This window comes from Carcharodon carcharias, chromosome 20 (assembly GCF_017639515.1).
Source record: "Carcharodon carcharias isolate sCarCar2 chromosome 20, sCarCar2.pri, whole genome shotgun sequence".
NCBI lineage: Eukaryota > Metazoa > Chordata > Chondrichthyes > Lamniformes > Lamnidae > Carcharodon > Carcharodon carcharias.
In genome coordinates, this window is record NC_054486.1 from 76,685,354 (window position 1) to 76,704,608 (window position 19,255).

The window sequence follows — 19,255 nt, forward strand, 5'->3', positions numbered from 1 at the left end:
ACCGGCCTGTGGTTCCCTGGCTTTTCTCTACAATCCTTCTTAAATAGCGGAACCACATTAGCTGTTCTCCAGTCCTCTGGCACCTCCCCCGTGGCCAGAGAGGAATTAAAAATTTGGGTCAGAGCCCCTGCAATCTCTTCCCTTGCCTCCCTCAGCAGTCTGGGACACAAATCATCCAGACCTGGATATTGTCCACTTTCAAGCCTGCCAACACCTCCAATACCTTGTTACTCCCTATATCAATTTGCTTAGGAACCTCGCAATCTCTCCCCTTGAGTTCGATACCTTCATCCTCATTCTCTTCGGTGAAGATGGATGTGAAGTATTCATTCAAAACTTTACCGATGTCCTCTGGCTCCACCCATAGATTACTCCCTTGGTCCCTTATGGGCCCTACTCTTTCCGTGGTTATCCTCTTCCCATTGATATACTTATAGAATATCTTGGGATTTTCCCTACTTTTACCAGCCAGAGCTTTCTCATATCCCCTCTTTGCTCTCCTAATTGCTTTCTTAAACTCCACCCTGCACTTTCTGTACTCCATTAATGCCGCCACTGATTTGCTCCCCTTGTACCTGCTAAAAGCCTCTCTTTTCCTTCTCATCGTATCCTGAATATCTCTAGTCATCCATGGTTCTCTGGGCTTGTTATTCCTGCCTATCACCCTAGAGGGAACATGTTGAGCCTGTACCCTCCCCATTTGCGTTTTGATGCCCCCTACTGCTCCTCTGCAGATTTCCCCACAAGTAGCTGTTCCCAGAATACCTTGGCCAGATCCTGCCTATTTTACTAAAATCCACTCTCCCCCAATCCAAAACATTTTTTTGCAACTTGTCTATTTCTTTGTCCATAACAAGCTTCAATTGTACCATGTTGTGGTCGCTATCACTAAAATGCTCCCCCACCTCCACCTCAGCCACTTGTCCGGCTTCATTCCTCAGAATTAGGTCCAGCACTGCACCGTCCTTTGTTGGACCCTCTACATATTGACCTAAAAAGTTCTCCTGTACACATTTCAAGAAATGTACTCCATCCAAGCCCTTAACGCTATGTCTATCCCAATTAATGTTGGGAAAGTTGAAATCACCTAATATAATAAATCACCTAATCACCCTATTGTTATTGTTTTTACACACCTCCGTGAATTGTGCACATATTTGCTCCTCAATTTCCTGCTCACTATCTGGGCGTCTATAATAAACACCTAACAATGTGGCTGCCCCTTTTTTATTCCTAAACTCTACCCACAAAGCTTCATTTGATGCCCCCTCCAAGATATCATCTCTCCTTACTGCAGTAACTGACTCCTTAACTAATAATGCAATGCCTCCTCCTCTTTTACCCTCTCCCCTATCTTGCCTGAAGATTCTATATCCCGGAATGTTGAGCTACCAATCCTGCCCCTCCCTCAACCACGTCACAGTGATGGCTACTAGATCACAATTCCACATGTCAATCCTCACCCTTAACTCATCCATTTTATCTGTAAAACTCCTGGCATTAAAGTAGAGGCCATCCAGCCTTGCCTTACTCCCTTGAAACTTAATGCAGCTGTACTCCCTCTGACTTGATTGTTTTACTATAAGACCTGTAATGCTGTAAGGCCTCCCTTTGTTTCTTTTTAACATGTATTATCTTTATACTTGTGTCAGAATGTAACTAGTTGAGAGCTGGATCAACATCCTGAACCAGGTGGCAGGAACATGGAGTGCAGAGGACATCGAACAAAGGGAGATTTTTGACTGCAGACATCAACTCTGAGGCTTATATGGAACTTTTAAAAAATAAAGACTGGACAAGGATATAGACACACACAGACAGATGTGTCAGGACATAACACTGGGGTGTGGCTAACCATCAGGCACCCTGATTACAGAAACTGACTTAGACAATGGTCTCTTGGGTATGTATGAATGGCTTTCTTCCTGCCTTACCAAGATATAGAAATCACATCAATTGCTGGCAGGTGCCTAGAGACACCCCCTGCTGAGACCAGGCAATGACCACAGGCAGGTGGTCTTTGCATGGCCAGGATGAGATTGATAATCCAACCAGATGACTCAATTTAAAACATTACTTTATATTCCGAGAGACCAGGGTCAGAAAGGGATATAAAGCCACAGCTCCCAAGGACATTGGGGCTGTGACCAAGAAGTATGATTTGGTTAGTCACAGGAAATCGTGTGGAGGAATTCGTTCAGCAGACCGACCACCCAGGGACAAGCTCCTACATGTGGGTCTTACTAAGCAACTGGTGTTGTAAGTATATGCTATTGCTTAGTGGATTGGTAAAGGCTTTCCACATAAAGTGGAAATTGTATCCATAGCTTGTTTCATATCATTGACACCAAAGCATGGGGTGAGGACCTTAGAGGATAGTGAGACCCCCTGGTTAAAAGCCCCCATAACTTTGACCCTTTACTGGGCAATGTTTTATGTTGGTAATTAGAAGTGCACATTACCTGACCTGTTCTTTTGAAGCTACAAGGCTTTATTACTGTAAGTAGAGACAATCTGAGGTCTAGCAAAAAGAAAATTGCTTTCACACAAATGTGAGGTCAATGACAGAGAATGTTCTGTCGCTAGGGAAGCTTCTCTAAAACCAGCAGGAATCCTCTGGCATGCTTTCTTTCTTTACATATACTTCCTTTAGCACTGGCAGATCTCCCAGTAAATCAGAACTTAGAAGTGAGGTTTAGCTGTTAGCCTGTTCTTTTAAGGGCACTGATGTAAATAGGCACATCTCCTACCTTATCAAATACCTCTACAACTTGTATGTTTTTGGTTATCAGGTTTGCTTTGTCCGGCAAATGCTAGCTCCACCCCTGATATTAACACGTTATCTGGTGCTTGAAGCAAAATAGGCAGAGAGGCCAATTAACTGACCAAACGCTGGTAATTTATTGGAACTAAGAACAGAACACTAACACCATGTGTGCTTCTTCAATCAGCTCCAGCTGTAGACTTAGTTACCCAAGAAGCCCGCGTTGTGTAGCGATTGGTCAATACAGTCACACGGTCAACTAACTACATTCTCTTAAAGGTACATAGCACTGCACTTTACCACATCCCACCCCCTTTACTTGAAAGTACAATTGACAAGCAAACAACATCCCAATTATTTACATGAATAACTATTTGCAAGCCAAGTCTCTCAGGAGGCTTCCTTGAATGTGCTGAGCATTGTAGCTCAATGGTCTCACCTGATTTTTCCAAGACCCCCTTCTCGGGGATTAGCTGTCCACCAGGCTCTTTGGTGGAAGTGGGCAAGTTTATGTCTTCAACCCTCTTGGGTCCAACAGGCCCCACTGGTACTTCCAAATTGTGTGACATTCCTTCTACCCGTGGTGCAACTCAAATGCAAATGGTGACAGCATTCCTTCTAGTGGGACTGTCTCTCAATTAATGACATGTTGAGAGACTGATTGATATGTGAAATTGGGGACGATGCTTTTCAAAAGCAATTGCTATCTGAAATTAATCTAGACTTCAATAAGGCATTAGAATTGGCAACAGCCATGGAGAGCGCTGTTAGAGACTCGGAGGGAATAAAGGTTACACAAAATGGTGCCATCCAGCTTGCAGGGCGAGAAGGGCCGGTAACAAAAGGCGCGAAAACATTGGACTTTGCAGAAAGGTGGGAAATGCCCACTACATGCAGACCATTGAAGGGCAACAGTACCTCAGTGAAAACCCACGACAATAAGAGAAATGCATCCAGGCAGCCTGCAGGTGATCGACAGTTCAGAAACAGTGAATGCTTTTTCAGCCACCGCAATGGTCACCTAATGCAGCACTGTAAAGATAGGCTGAGACAGCATTTTAAAAACAAAGGTAGAAATCATGAAGTCTGTCTCGTTGAAGAACCAGAGAAAGCAGAATCTGACATCTTTTAATTTTGCAACCTGAAAGTGGGTAGAACTGATTTTAACTTGCGATGCATTCCCCCATGGTAGATGGGGCTGTACTTTCATATCGGATGGCGGATGGCTCCGAAAGACCTATTGGTTAACCGTCTCGGATGATCAGTGCTGCGTGTGACAATATTCTCAAATTGAGAAGGAGGGCTTGTCTGTCCCGTAGAGCATAAGGGACTGGTCTGGCTCTGATAAACCTGGGGGTTGTGTTAGGGCCTATGTGGATTTTGGTTTGTAGCCCCCAAATCCTTCCTAGCTGCTCACTGAAAATGGAAGCATACTTTTGTAACAATTCCTCTAAGTTTCTCATTCTGATTTGAAAAATCTCGGCCTATTGCAATTTAATCTTTTTGAGCCAGTTGTGACCAATTAAACTGGGGCCCACCCCAGCTCCTACTATAAGGGGTAAATTTTCAGACTGATCCTCATACTGCACCATGACTTGACATATCCCTTTCACTCTTATTTCTTCGCCTGTATATGTTTTTAATTTAGTGTCCAATTGCTCCAAACTTAAAGGATGGACTCCTTTATTCAAATGTATGTTCTCCTATGACAGACATTGATGCTGCAGTATCGACCTCCATCTAGATGGGTTGTTCATTGACTCTAATGACTACCTGGATTGGCTCAGTTCTACCCACTTTCAGGTTGCAAAATTAAAAGATGTCAGATTCTGCTTTCTCTGGTTCTTCAACAAGACAGATTTCATGATTTCTACCTTTGTTTTTAAAATGCTGTCCCAGCCTATCTTTACAGTGCTGCATTAGGTGACCACTGTGGTGACAGAAAAAGAATTCACCATTTCTGAACTGTCGATCACCTGCAGGCTGCCTGGATGCATTTCTCTCATTAATGTCATGGGTTTTCACTGTAGTACTGTTGCCCTTCAATGGTCCGTACATTGTGGGCGTTTCCCGCCTTTCTGCAAAGTCCAACATTTTTGCGCCTTTTGTTACCGGCCCTTCTCATCCTACAAGATGGATGGCACCATTTTGTGTATCTTTTATTCCCTCCGAGTCTCTAACAGTGCTCTCCATGGCTGTTGCCAATTCTAATGCCTTATTGAAGTCTAGATTAGTTTCGGATAGCAATCGCTTTTGAATAGCATCGTCCCTGATTCCGCATATCAATCAGCCTCTCAACATGTCATTAATTGTGAACTTACAATATTCTGTTAATCCCTTTAAAGCAGCTACACAGCCAGCGATTGTCTCTCCTGGAAGCCTATTCCTCGAATTGAATTTAAAATGCTGCATAGTGACTGAGCGCTTTGGCTTCACGTGTTTTTTTATGATGTTTACTAACTCGTTGAAAGCCTTCGTATCGGGCATGTTGGGTGATGTGAGGCATACGTTTTACTCCTGCATATGGACAAAAGAATCGCCTTCTTCTTGTCTTCCCCTGGGATGTCGTTGGCAATAAAGAAGAACACGTTCAACGTAATGAGACCAGTCATCGGAAACAGGGTCAAATAGTTCAAGATGCCCAAACCGCGGCACAAGCAATGACTAAGGAGACTGTGCTTTCAAGATAGCGGTGAAGTAACGTAGCTGGCTTACCACGGCTTTCTCGTTTGCCGTCAATTGATTGGTTTATCCTCGTCACCAGTTTTATGTTTTGGGTTATCGGGTTCGCTTTGTCCGGCAAACGCTAGCTCCGCCCTTGATATTAACACATTAGTTAGTGCTTGAAACAATATAGGCAGAGACCAATTAACTGACCAAACACTGGTAGTTTATTGGAACTAAGAACAGAGCATTAACACCATGTGTGTTTCTTCAATCACCTCCAGCTCTAGATTACAGTTACCCAAGAAGCCCGTGCTGTGTAGCAATTGGTCAATACAGTCACATGGTCAACTAACTACATTCTCTTAAAGGAATTTGGAACTGCAATTTACCACAACAACTGATCTTCAGACAAAGACAGGTGAGGCTAGACGATAATCAAAGGACAGCATGGTAATTCAGTCCCTATTTTAAAGTCTTACATTCTGTTCAGATTCTTATATAAAAATCTTTTGAACACTAAGCATAATATTCATCCATCTCCTGTGTAATGTACATGAAGAGTCAAACCAAATGCATTATTTAGGTCACATAGTGTTAAAGATTTTGGGGGGAATAATTGACATCAGGCAGATGGCGAGAGTGGAGGAAGGATGAGGGAGGAGTGAAGAAGAGCAGGGGAGGGGAAAGAAAGGGGAGGCAGAGAAGAAACAAGAGAAGACACAAATAGTAATGGAAGGATAGATGGGAGGATGGGGTCGGGAAGACAAGATGGAAGGGGAGGAGAGTGGTAGAGGAAAGAAACAATGAGAGAATGGGAAAAGGGAGAAAAAGGAAGAGGCTAAAACATGAGGGGGAGATAGAAGGGAAAGGATAGAGTGTGGCACAAGGGGAGATAGAAAAGTGAGATGGAAGAGGAGAATGTGGGGACACAGAAAGGAAGGGAATGAGAGAAGGAAATAGGATGGAGACATGGAAGAGAAATAGAGAAGGTAAGAAAATTATTTTAGCAGGGAGAGGTGACCTATATTTTCATCACAGAGCAAGCAGCATGTTTTATACATGAAGGACATTTTGAATTATGGACAGTTGCCCACGCCCACATGGATATGCTGAAATCACAAAAATCTTCAATTACGTAGCCATGATGTATTCTAGTTTTCTGTACATGTACAATACAACTAGGTTTATCACACCACAAGTGCAAAACATCTGTTTGACTATAATTAAATCTGTATCCCTATGAAACAACCTACAAATTGTGGATCCCCATCTGCTAAAAGCAGTACCAGCCATATTTACATAGCCTATAAATGCATCTCCAAGGGCAAACATTGACAAGATATTAATGCCTAAAGGAAATTCCATACTTAAACTTAATGACAATAATGTGAACTGCCAGTTATGGGTGGTAATTTATGGCCCCTTCTGCCAACGGGATTTTACAAGACTGCCGAAGTCAATGGACTTTAGAACAGCTTGCTGCATTTTACAGCCCCTCCCCCAGTGTGACGGGGCGTAAAATTCCACCCTTGAGTAATTGGAGAAAAGTTATTACAATTATCTTACATTGGATGGAAAGGTTAAAATAAAGGGTTAAAGTAGAAAGCAGTTGCTTTTCGTTCTCTTCTGAATAATGTCTGAATGAGTGGACCTAAATAACCTGCTACTTAATCTGAACTCAATGGTTTCCTTCTTCTTTATAAGTAGCCTATCTAAGCAAATTCCAATTTCTCTTTTAATAAAAACACAATGCTTTGTTGCCAAAGTTTTAATAAGGTTCTATTTCTGCCATGAGACTGAATTAAACCTTTATCCCAGACACAGGGATTATCATGCTATTTTTGTAATAAATGGAGTGGCTGCTTATCGCATTACTGAAAGAAAGTATCATCCAGTTTTTGGGAATAAATCTTATACGTTTATGTAAACTGTTCTTTTCTCCTTTTGCTGATTTGATAGGTGAACTATTATTGGTTAGACACTGTTGATGTCTAGGCTTCTAAACAAAATTCAGTAAATGATTTTGTATCATCCCCTCCCTACCTCTCCAATTAACCATTTCCTTTTTAATCTCTTTCCTTCTGTCTCCACTGAATTCTCTTGCTTCAGTTTGCAAGGCTACATTCTCAAAACGTAGCAAAAAATCACATATAGAACGGGACGACTTACTTTGGCTGATAGATTTAGTAAGAAGATACGGGACAAAAATTGGATAAGACTCTTTATGGGGTGAGAGACTAAAAATCTGCCTTTGTCAGCCATAAATATATTCAGTGATAGAATATCTACAACCCTCTGGGGTAGAGAATTCCAAAGATTCACAATCCTTTGAGTGAAGAAATTTCTCTTTATCTCAGTCTTAAATGATCGGCCCCTTATCCTCCATTTGGGGAAACAACCTCTCAGTGTCTACTTAGCTATGACAGGCCCAACACCCAAACGCATTGGGCGGAATCGTCCCAGATTTGCACTAAATGTGGTAGCTCATAAACGATGTTTTACCTGCCGGCCGCAATGGCGTGTTCTCGTTTCATCCCAAACCAGCCACATCTTTTATGCATTCCTGGGAAACACGCCATTTCCATGGCGGGCAGGCTTTCATTCACCTGCCTGCCATCACCTCGCCGTTGCTTCACACCAGGCGCCATGTTTAAAGTCCAGCCACAAGCACACATCTCAGTGCTTCCAGACCACCACTGCTGCACAGAAGACATGGTCTTGAAACTGAAGCAGACTGCAGCCCCCAGGTTCAGCGATGCATCCCTTGAATGCCTTTTGGACGCCCAGAGACTCACCGGGTTGTCCTCTACCCTCACTCTGGCGGCAGGATGGGCAGCAACAGCACTAGCGTGGCTTGGGAGGCAGTGGCAGCAGTGGTCAGCACCAACGCCCTTCAAAAGAGGATAGCCACACAATGCCGAAAGAGTTCCGCCAGGGTAAGTCACTCTTCTCATCATTCAATTCACACACTCATAAACCCATCACATATCCAGAAGTTCCTCACTCACTGCCAGTTCAAAGGACATCACCATTCCCTTTTTCACACTCACCTTCATTGTCCTCATCCTATCCAATGGGACCACTCACCACCCATACAAGCCAGGCATACTTTTCATGTGGCTTGGCAGGTATCCTGCTTACACTTTCTCCATCTCTGTTCAAGGACAAGCTGGCACACAAGGGGGAGATGTTGCTGACCGGTGGCGAAATGCCTGAAATTAAGATCCTCATGGACTTTGAAAACGGGGCCATCCAGCTAGGCGATGAGGATCTGGATCGGTCCTGTGCTGACGGTGAGGTTGGTGATGTTCTACCAAGTGAGGATCCAGCAGTGCAATATCCATCAGATAACCATGCTGTGGGTGATGTGCCCTATTTCATAGGCCACTGCCATGCACTAATTGTTTCTCCTTGCTTTCGCAGGCACATCTGCCAAACAGCCGATGGAGTCCATGACCCAGAGCCTCCCATCAAGCCCCAAAGAAACCTCTGAAGAGGAAACTGAAGGCACCCTCATTGAAGACCCATCTAAGCGCTCACCCACACCCTCCACCAGTGCAAAAACACACACCTCGGTGGGACCTAGCATTAGAATAGCCCCAGGATCACAATCTGGTGAGCACATTGCACCATCCAATCCACAGCAGGTGGAGGCAGGGAGTTCCCAGGTCCCTGGCACTCTAAGGACTGCTGGAGGCCAGAACGTTGCTGAGTCTGAGTCAGATGACGAGTCTCTGGACTCGGTCATGTCATAGTTCCTGGAGCTATCAGGCCTACAGTTAGTTCACCAGGATCCATGGTCCTGATGTATCCTCCTGCAGGATGAAAGAGACACATGGTTAGCATGGGCATACCAAGAACCTGTCCTGGTTAAGTGTAACGGCCCCTTAACCATTCCCGGCGAGTGCTGGCCACCACTTGGATGGCCAGAAATTAGTGCGCTGCATGGCCGCCCTGTCAGCTTGAACCACGGGGGAGACTGGTCCAAACCGAGATGCTGACATTGCAATGGGCTGTGAGCGCTTCCAGCAGGGACTGCTCCATGGCCAGCTTTAGCAAGGAGATTGTACAACGTGTGCATTCGTCCAACTGTTCTGCAGTCCACTAAAATGCTCATGAATTTGCAGGCTGTGCCAGGGGTGGTGGTGGGGTGAAAAGCTCTGGAGCACTTGGTGGCACTTTGTTGCTTCTGCGTTGCTTCAGTGGGCAGATAAGCTAGGAGCTCAGCCCCAATCATATCAATGTGGCTGCGCCTGAACTGTATAAGTCACAGAGGAATGGTCACTTTATACATATTTCCCTAATGCGTGCCCACTTCCCTCGTCCACTCTCGAATGCTTGTGTGCTATATTAAACGGAGGGCTGACCTTGCCCCTTGCCCCCAACCACCAGTTGCCTCAACAGCAGGGCTGCCCTTGTGCTCCCCCCCACCACAAGTCGTCTCAATGGCAACGCTGCCCTTAACCCTGAATCCCCGACACCCCTGAAGCTTGAAGTGCAACAGGCAACCTGGCGAGCGCTGCACAGAGTTACTGTGTACTCACCTCCGAGTTTCCCTCAAAAGTGCAGGCTGCCAAGTGCATGCCTTTTATGTGCTGTTGTGAAACATGTTGGCGTGCTTCCCCGCTGACGTGGGCAGGCGATCCAGCAGGGGGTGGGGGGGGGGAGGTAACAATTATGCTAATGTATTACAATAAGGTTCCCGACGTCTGATGGCGGGAAACGTGCCCCGCTGTTCGCGGGCTGAGTAGACGATTGTGAAGTGATTTCCCGCTGTCGTAATACTGATCACACCATATTGTTTGCTCGCGCCGCTGATCATACCCGACGCCAGCGGGCACAGAAAATTCCGCACATTGTATCACATTCAATGACACTCTTCCCTCTCTCTTTCAGGACAAGGTCACAGCAAAGAATTCGTAAGGGAACAGACTTGGCTTCGTGATCTCAGCTTTTTAGTGGAGATGCTGCTCCACTATTTAACATGACAGACACTGAGGCTGTGGCAGCTGGCATGAATTAAATTATTCAGGCTGACGAATTTTCTTGCCTTATGCACCTTTTCAATTTCCATTTCACCCTCATCCCACTATCTGGTATCAAGTACGAGCTGTTGACAGTGTAACCATGCACCGTTTGCTTTTCACCCATTGACCCCAATCCCTCACTCCAACCCTCCCCTTCTGCATCTCTGCTTTCAGAGCCCCGATACCTGTCATCTGACCAGCCAGTTCAGCCTGACAATGAAGAGTGAGAAGAAGAACTCGCATCTGAGGAAGGAATATCATCACTTGATGTGACACTCACAACCATCAGTTCAGATACTGGATCTGCGAGCACTTCAGAGGGGGATATAGAGACATGATTTGCATGTGGTGAATCATTGGGCCAAGAGGCTGCAGCAAGGCCTGGGGAAAAGGATTGCACTTGAGCCAGTTTCCTAGAAGGCGAGATTGCACACAAGTTCTGTTGCAGAGGACTCAGATGAGAGCATCGGTGGCCTGATGTACAAGAAAAGGTTGAGGGGCTTGCACACAGAAATGTCTAATGCATTGGTTGGCCTGATATTGAGATTGTTGTCACTGCAAAGGAACATGGAGGGATCTGGCTCCAATTTTGCACAGGGATTCATGTACATCATGGAGCCCATTCTTTCCAGCATAGAAGTGGTGGCCAACTCCATTAGCACACTGGGAGACCCAATCATGATTCAGAGTTTAATGGCTGATGCTTCAGCTTCCATTGCATCACAAACAGAAACTATCCAATGTCTGTTGCATTGGAAGCTCGAACTGAGGTCATGAGATCTCTTCTTGTTGCCATGCACGCTCAGCTTAATTCCATCATGTTTGTGGATACCAATGCTGAAAGGAGTTTGCAGTCTTTCACAGCAAGCCAATAGGGTTGCTGAGGCATCACTCCAGACAAATGGCAGTGGCTTTATGGAGCATGAACCTCCTGTCCTCTCTCAGAATGATACTGTTCACCGACCCAACACTGTCACTCCACTAGTCCCCTTGCTGCTGCCTGTTAGCTAACCAGCCCAGACTGCTGCTGCCCATTTTCAGGGTGGTGCGATCCAAAGCCAGATTGTCAAGGCCTAAAGCTACTCGAGGGCATCCTGTAAGAGCATCTTCGGACCCCCCCTTCCACCAGCCCTGCTACAGCTACTGAGTAGCACTGTGTTGGAGGACTAGGACAGGGAAAGGCACCTGCAAGAGAGGCACTAAGGAAATGCATAAGGGTCAATAGATGAGTACTACATGTATTATGGAAATGTTGTCGGATAACTTTGGTATGGAATAACTGGTGGCAAGGGCTCTTAAAAATCCTCAGGTCACCGTTGCTCCTTGACAGGCACTGGCAGCATCATCATGCTCAGCTCAGTGACTGCAGGTCCAGTTGGAGGAGGTGGCATGATTCTGTGTTATATTCACCAAAGACACTGCTCCTGTCTGAAGTGGAGGTAGGAGAAGAGCTCCCTCAATATCCTCGATGGGTACAGCTTTCTGCAGGTATCCTCCTCCTGCTGTGAACAGAGGAACTGCAGATACAGCCCCCTTGACTGAGAAAATGTTTTCTGATCAAAAGCCTTTCAAATTCACAATACTCCTTCCAAAGATCCAGCACCACTCCATGAAAAGACTTGTGTGAGTTCCTCCAACAACACAGTAAACTATACTTCCACTAACTCTGCAACAGCAAAGGCAAGTCAATAGCACATCACTTGAAAGCTGCATGGCGATCCCTTTATATAACACTAGTGAGGCATTCGTCGTGCAGCTGAACACATTTTCAGCTATGCGTATTTCAAACAGGACTGGTGAGGTCCAAAATGGCATGTAAAGCGCTAAATCAACATTAGACGCTGACTAACGGTATATCGGCCCACACGGAATGCACCCTTCCCATCACAATTATCAGTGCAGACCACACTGGATGCATTGGAAGTGCTGATCTCCCCATATTTTCCATCTCCGGCCTCCAGTGGCATCAGGAGGAGCAATACCACAAAACTGAATTTCATGGCCTATACATGTTCAAAGAGTATGCTTCACATAGGGATGAGAGCTGCCAAAGTATGCAGGTTGGTTCTGCTGTGAAATTGCGAATGACATTGATTGGTAGCAACGTTATTCTTAGTTGTTGCCTCCAATCTCTTTTCTGACAAGCAAGCAGTTTAAAATCAAATACATTAGCAGAGCCAGTAGGAGTGTTAGAAAAGTTCATGATCTCCCCCAGTTAATTTGGGGTTGGGCAATTTTGTGTGTCAAGCCTCAGCCAAAATGGGCTGTAAATTTACTCATTTAACCCTTAATTTCTGACTCATAGTCACATTGCCCTTTTATCTGATGCAACTGATGATTAATGATACTATACCTGAATATGTGTGTGTGAAAGAGAATTTCTGTTAAATACAGTGAAACGTATATTTAAAGCTCAGCTCAATGATATCATTTGAGAAAGGCCACACACTCAGTATCTGTTTTCTCATGAATAAACTAACACGGGGGCAGAATTTTACGCCAGTGGGTTTACAGGTGGGTGGGTGGGGTGTAAAATTCCCAGGGTAGTTTGCCCACCCCCAACCTGTCCTCATGGGTGGCAAAGGCTTCAGGTGGCAAAGGCTTTGGGTAGCCTACATGCTCTTGCCCACTTAAATAGGCACTTAAAGGCCGCTCCCGGCCGGCGGGGGCAGTTCATGGATTTTGGGGGGGGGATGCGGTGCAGAGGGGGGAGCCCAGCAGCTCACCCTGCTTGGGGCCTCGGGTGAAAAGAGGGGGCACCTCCCTCACTGGCCCCCTTTCCACATCGGGCACCCCCTCAAGTCCACTCCAGGGGCGGAATCGTCCCAAATTTGCACCATGTGGTAGTGAGCAGGAAAAATGATGTTTTACCTGCTATCCGCAATGGTGGCTTTTCACGCCATATCGTCCCAAGCCCACCACATTAATCATGCATTCCCGGGAAACACGCTCTCATTCGCCCGCCATGCCATTACCCCGCCGCTTCATCACACCGTGCACGACATTTAAAGTACAGCCGCGCGCATCTCTCAGCTGTTTCCAGCCCAGGACTGCTGCACAGAAGACAGGATGGCCCCAAAAGTCAAAAAGACGGCAGCCCTCTGGTTTACTGATGCGTCCCTCCAGCGCCTTTTAGACTCCATGGATGCCCACCATGATATTCTCTAACCCTGCTCATGCCACAGGAGGGGCAGCAGTATCACCATTCCAGCATGGGAGATAGCAGCAGCAGTGGTCAGTGCCAATGCCCTGCAAAAGAGGACAGCCACCCAGTGCTGCTACAGGATGAATGGTCTCATCCATTCCACCAGGATAAGTCACTCTTCTCATCACTCTCAACTCTCACACTCATAAACTCATCAAATATCCACAGGGATCTCACTCAAAGGGCAACACCACTAACTCTCACTCACACCCTCACATCCCCATCAAGCTCATATCAGCATTGAGTTCGCATCCTCATCCTGTCCATGGCTCCACTCACCACACAAACATTCCATGCAGTGCCATGTCTCCTGCTCACATTCTCTTCATCGGTTTTCTTGCAGGGAGAGGTCCCAGACTGGGGGTAGAGTGGCCCACATTAAGCCCCTCATTTACTTTGGGAAGCATGCTATCCCGCTGACTGGTGAAGATGTGGACCATGCCAGCAGTGACGGTGAGGTCGGCAGCGAACTCCCAAGTGAGGATCCTGCACTACATCATCCGTCTCTCAACACAAATGTGAGGGCTCTCACTCCCACTTTTGACTGTGCTGCCATGCACTAATTATCTCTACTTTGGTTCACAGGGAGCTCTGCCAAGTGACCAACACCCTCAGCCAGCCAGTCCCTCAGCTCCATCCAGGTCCTCACCTCCAACGAAGAGCATTGAAGAGCAGGAAACAAGCAGCCTGGAGGACCTGTCACAGCGCTCACCCACAGCCTCCACCAGTTCAGAGACACACACCTCGGTGGGACATAGATCTAGAGCAGGCTCAGGTTCACAGTCTGGTGGTCACCGCACGGACACGTGTTCTCAGCTGGAGGAGGCAGGTTCAGCTGTGCTCCCCAGCACTCGGAGGACTGTTGGGGAAGAGGCATCTGTGAGATCGAGTCAGATGATGAGCCTCTGAATTTGCCTTCCAATTCATCCTGGAGAGTCAGCAGAAGGCAGGGGAACTTCACGCAGAGCTGTTGGAAGCCTCAACAGGGTGGCTCACGAGTTAGAGGAGTGCATCCACCTGCTCTCTGATGAAGTGGTACCCACATATGCACATATGAAGGTCTCCACGGGAAGGATGGCGGACACCATTGAGACACTGGCCCAGCAGAATGCAGAGATGTGTGCAAATCTGCACTGCATCATTAGATCCATGGGTGAGTTCCAGCAGTGACAACCCTAGAGGGAAATGCGGCACCTCAATGTCCTTCCAGGTGCTCCTTCCCCTCAAGGAGTCAGGCCAGGGCCCCTGGGGACCTGAAGGGAGGAAGCGTGACAGCTGGGCACCTTAGGTTATCCACTCAGTAATCTCAGAGGCTGTCCTCTCCCTCTGAGTCCCCTTTGCCTGTGAGCCCCTCAACCTTGTCCTCTGTCACCACAGAGGAAGCAACTGGCCAACGAGTGATTCTGGAGGGAGAAGTGTGTATGTGGCAGGGCCATTGAGAGCCTTGTGCAAGAACTCTCCCAGGCATGTGGATCCTTCCTGTATCACACTCACCTCAATGTCCTGAGCATTTTCAATGCTGCCTCCTGGTGTTCACTTGCTGACCTGCATCACCACCCACCCACCCATTGCTCACACTCCCAAGCAGCACCTGATCTCACCCACCACTGTTCCCATTTCACTTTCGATTTAGACAGCAGTACTGGTGATATAGTATTTCATTCACTCCGCCATCCTTTCCCCTCCCCCAGTCACCCATTTCCTTTCCCCCATCACTGTCGACCGCCCTGGCATCACCTTCTACCTCCCATCCATGACCTACCAGCCACAACCCTTTTCCTTCGGGGATATCCAGGTGAAAGTGCACGTTCCCTACTTCCCAAAAGTCCCACCCCCATCCACATTGACCTCCCCAACCTCCTCCTTCTCACCCCCAGGGTCCATGTCTGCCTCCGCATCCCTGCCAACCAACCTCGCCATCCTTTATACCAATAACATTGAGCCCTCACCCTCCCATTCCACCATCTCACTCTGCCCTCGGTCACTCTCACCATTCCTTCGTTCCAAGCCCACCCTCAGTTTGCTCCAAAGGAGGCAATCATGGACTCAACAGAGCCCTCCCTTGCATGTTCACCTGGACATCCCCCACTCCGGACCCTGGTCCCCCACGGAACGCCCTCCTCCCTGGAACCCCTTCCCCTCCCACTCCCCCTCCCTGAACCCCTTTCTCCCCCAAAACCCCTTCCCCCCTGGAATACCTTTCCCTCCCAGAACCCCTTCCCCTCCCCCTCCCCCTCCCTGAACTCCATCCCCACCAAAACCCCTCCCCCCCCAAAACCCCTTTCCCTCCCGGAACCCCTTCTCGTCCTGGAACCCTTCCCCCGGGAGCTCCTTCCTCCCCTGGAGCCCCTTTCCGCCCTGGAACTTCTTTCCTTCCAGAACCCCTCACCCCCCTTGGAATCTCTTCCCCTCTAGAACTTCTCCTATTTCTTCCTCCAACCTTAATCCCTCCCCTCTCCGCACTCCTTCCTCCCCCTGAGCTCGTTCCCCTCTCCAAACTCCATCTGACCTCCGAACCCATTCTCTTACACTTTCCACCCCACCCCTTACACCTTCCTTCCCAGTTGCCGTCTTCTCCCCCCATTTCTCTCTCCACCAACCTCTCCCCTGACACCTTCATTCCCCCTTCCCAACCACACCCCCCTGGCACCTTCACTCCCCTCTCCCAACCTCACCACCCCCCCGACACCTTCGTTCCCCTCCTCCCAACCTCATCCCCCCGACACCTTCATTTCCCCCCTTCCAACCTCACCCCCTCCGATACCTCTTCCTTTCCCAATTGATCCTAGACCTTCCTCTCCCACCCCCCCAGTACATCTTCCTCTCCCAAACACAGCTGGGCCTCCCTCGCCACCCCCTCGTCCATCATCCGTTGTGAGCAGGCCCTCAACGGTGACTCGCCAACTTCAGTAAGCAACAGAGCCATGTCCATGAGAATCCAACCCAGCATGCCACGGACATTCCTCCATTGTGTTGTTGCTGTTGGGCTCCAGCATTCTGTGCTCCTCTGATGTCCGTGATGTGAGCCAGTTCCTGGCAGTAAGGCCCAACTTTTGCATGTCACACTTGTCAAGACGTGTGATTTCCTGCCGACGTGGGCAGGCGATTCAGCATGGGGGGATGATTCCGGCGGGCTTGCCTTATGATGGTATGTGGATGCGTTACAATGAGGTTTCCGACGTCCGATGGCGGGAAACTCTGCTGGCCTTCAACAGGCTGAGCGGACGATCACGAACTGGTTTCACGCGTCGTGAAACTGATTTCTGGCCTTCTCGCCATATTGTCCACTCACCCTGTCGAACACAACCGACACCAACAGGCACAGAAAATTCCGCCCCAGAGTTCAAACTTTACTCTGTTGGAAACACTCTCAGGTTTGGAGCAATAAGTTGGCTAATGATGTTCTCGATTTTACCATGTTGTCTTACTTTTTACCTTCAAATGCTGATTAGCAAGAATTTCTCCTTGAATGATCAGCTATTCAGAAATGAAAAATACACTGCCAAAGCAGATCATAAAATTTTCATCAGTTGCATGCTTTTGTAGTGATGCCAGAGATTTGAAGAATTCCCATCAATTAAGTTGCATCTCCAGGGCCTTCTTTATGTAAATTAAAATTTTAAAGATGCCTTGTATAATTAATTGAGAAATTTTAGCATTTCAGGATCAAAGTACTTTTCTTCAGCTTTGAAGTCCTTTCTTAAAATCTATGTGCAATAACAAAATGCAAATAATACAAGTAATTTGGTAGTAAAAGGGCATCCTCCTTTAACGAAGATTTATTACATTCAAAACATGAACACTTAAAATCAAGCGTGCATATATCATGATTTAGGTCATGCTCTGATCTGTCAGTTCTTTACCCACTGCTGTTTTGGCTGCAAGTCTGGTATTCTGTGGCTGCTTTTTGGATGATTAAAAATAACCTCTCAAGCACATGACCCCATAACAGTTTTATCACTCATTTTACAGGATGTGGGCATCATTGGCTAGGCCAGCATTTATTGTCCATCCCTAGTTGCTCTTGAGAAGTAGTGGTGAGCTGCCTTCTTGAACCGCTGCAGTCCATGTGGTGTAGGTACACCCACAGTGCTGGTAGGCAGGGAGTTCCAGGATTTTGACCCAGTGACAGTGAAAGAACGGCGATATATTTCCAAGTCAGGATGGTGAGTGGATTGGAGGAGCTCATCCAAGTGGTGGTACTCCCATATGTCTGCTGCCCTTGTCCTTCTAGATGGTAGCAGTCATGTGTTTGGAAGGTGCTGTCTAAGGAGCCTTGGTGAATTTCTGCACTGCATCTTTAGATGGTGCATACTGCTGCCACTGTGCGTCGGTGGTGGAGAGTGAACGTTTATGGATGGGGTGCCAATCAAGCGGGCTGCTTTGTCCTGGATGGTGTCAACCTTCTTGAGTGTTGTTGGAGCTGCACTCATCCAGGCAAGTGCAGAGTATTCCATCATGCTTCAGACTTGTGTCTTGTAGTTGTTGGACAGACTTTGCAGAGTCAGGAGGTGAGTTACTCCCCACAGTATTCCCAGCCTTTGACCTGCTCGTGTAGCCACAATATTATATGGCTGGTCCAGTTCATTTCTGATTTGTGGTAACCCCCAGCATGTTGATTGGGGTTTCAGTGATGGTAATGCCATTAAATGTAAAAGGGTGATGGTTAGATTCTTTCTTGTTGAAGATGGCCATTGCCTGGCAGTTTTGTGATTACTTGCCACTTGTCAGCCTGGATATTGTCCTGGTCTTGCTGCATTTGGGCATGGACTGCTTCAGTGTCAGAAGAGTCACCAGTGGTGCTGAACATTGTGAAATCATCACCGAACATCCCCTTTTCTGACCTTATGATGGAAGGAAAGTCATTGATGCAGTAACTGAAGATGGTTGGGCCTTAGGCACTACCCTGAGGAACTCCTGCAGCGATGTCCTGGAAATGAGGTAACTGACCTCCACCAACCACAACCATCTTCCTTTGTGCTGGGTATGAATCCAACCAGCAGAGAGCTTTCCCCCTGATCCCCATTGAGTCCAGTTTTGCAAGGGCTCCTTGATGGCACACTTGGTCAAATGCTGCCTTGATGTCATGCAGTGCCTCTCACCTCACCTCTGGAGTTCAGCTCTTTTGTCCATGTTTGAACCAAGATTTTAATAAGGTCAGGAACTGAGTGACCCTGGTGGAAACCAAACTGAGCATCTGCAGGCAGTTATTGCTAAGCAAGTGCTGCTTGATAGCACTGTTGATTACGCCTGTTGTAATATGAGTTCTTTCAGTTTCTCACTGATGAGATCTTGGGACTTGTATACTTAAACAAGAACCATTTATTGTTAACCCTTAATTATTTACAGATCCAAGGTATGGTCATGCATGGTGCTGTTACCTCCATGCCGGCTGCTTCCAGAGCGTTCTTTCTGGACTGTTATCTCAGTCTCTTACCATGTGACTCTATACATCATACTGTGGACAGTGTTATTCTCCAGTCCCACATTAACCCTTACTCTGCCAAGCACCTTTGCATTACCATGGCATTCCAGCACATCATACAACATCCCCCTTTCTTCTCCAAAGAAAATTTTATTTCCAACAGGATA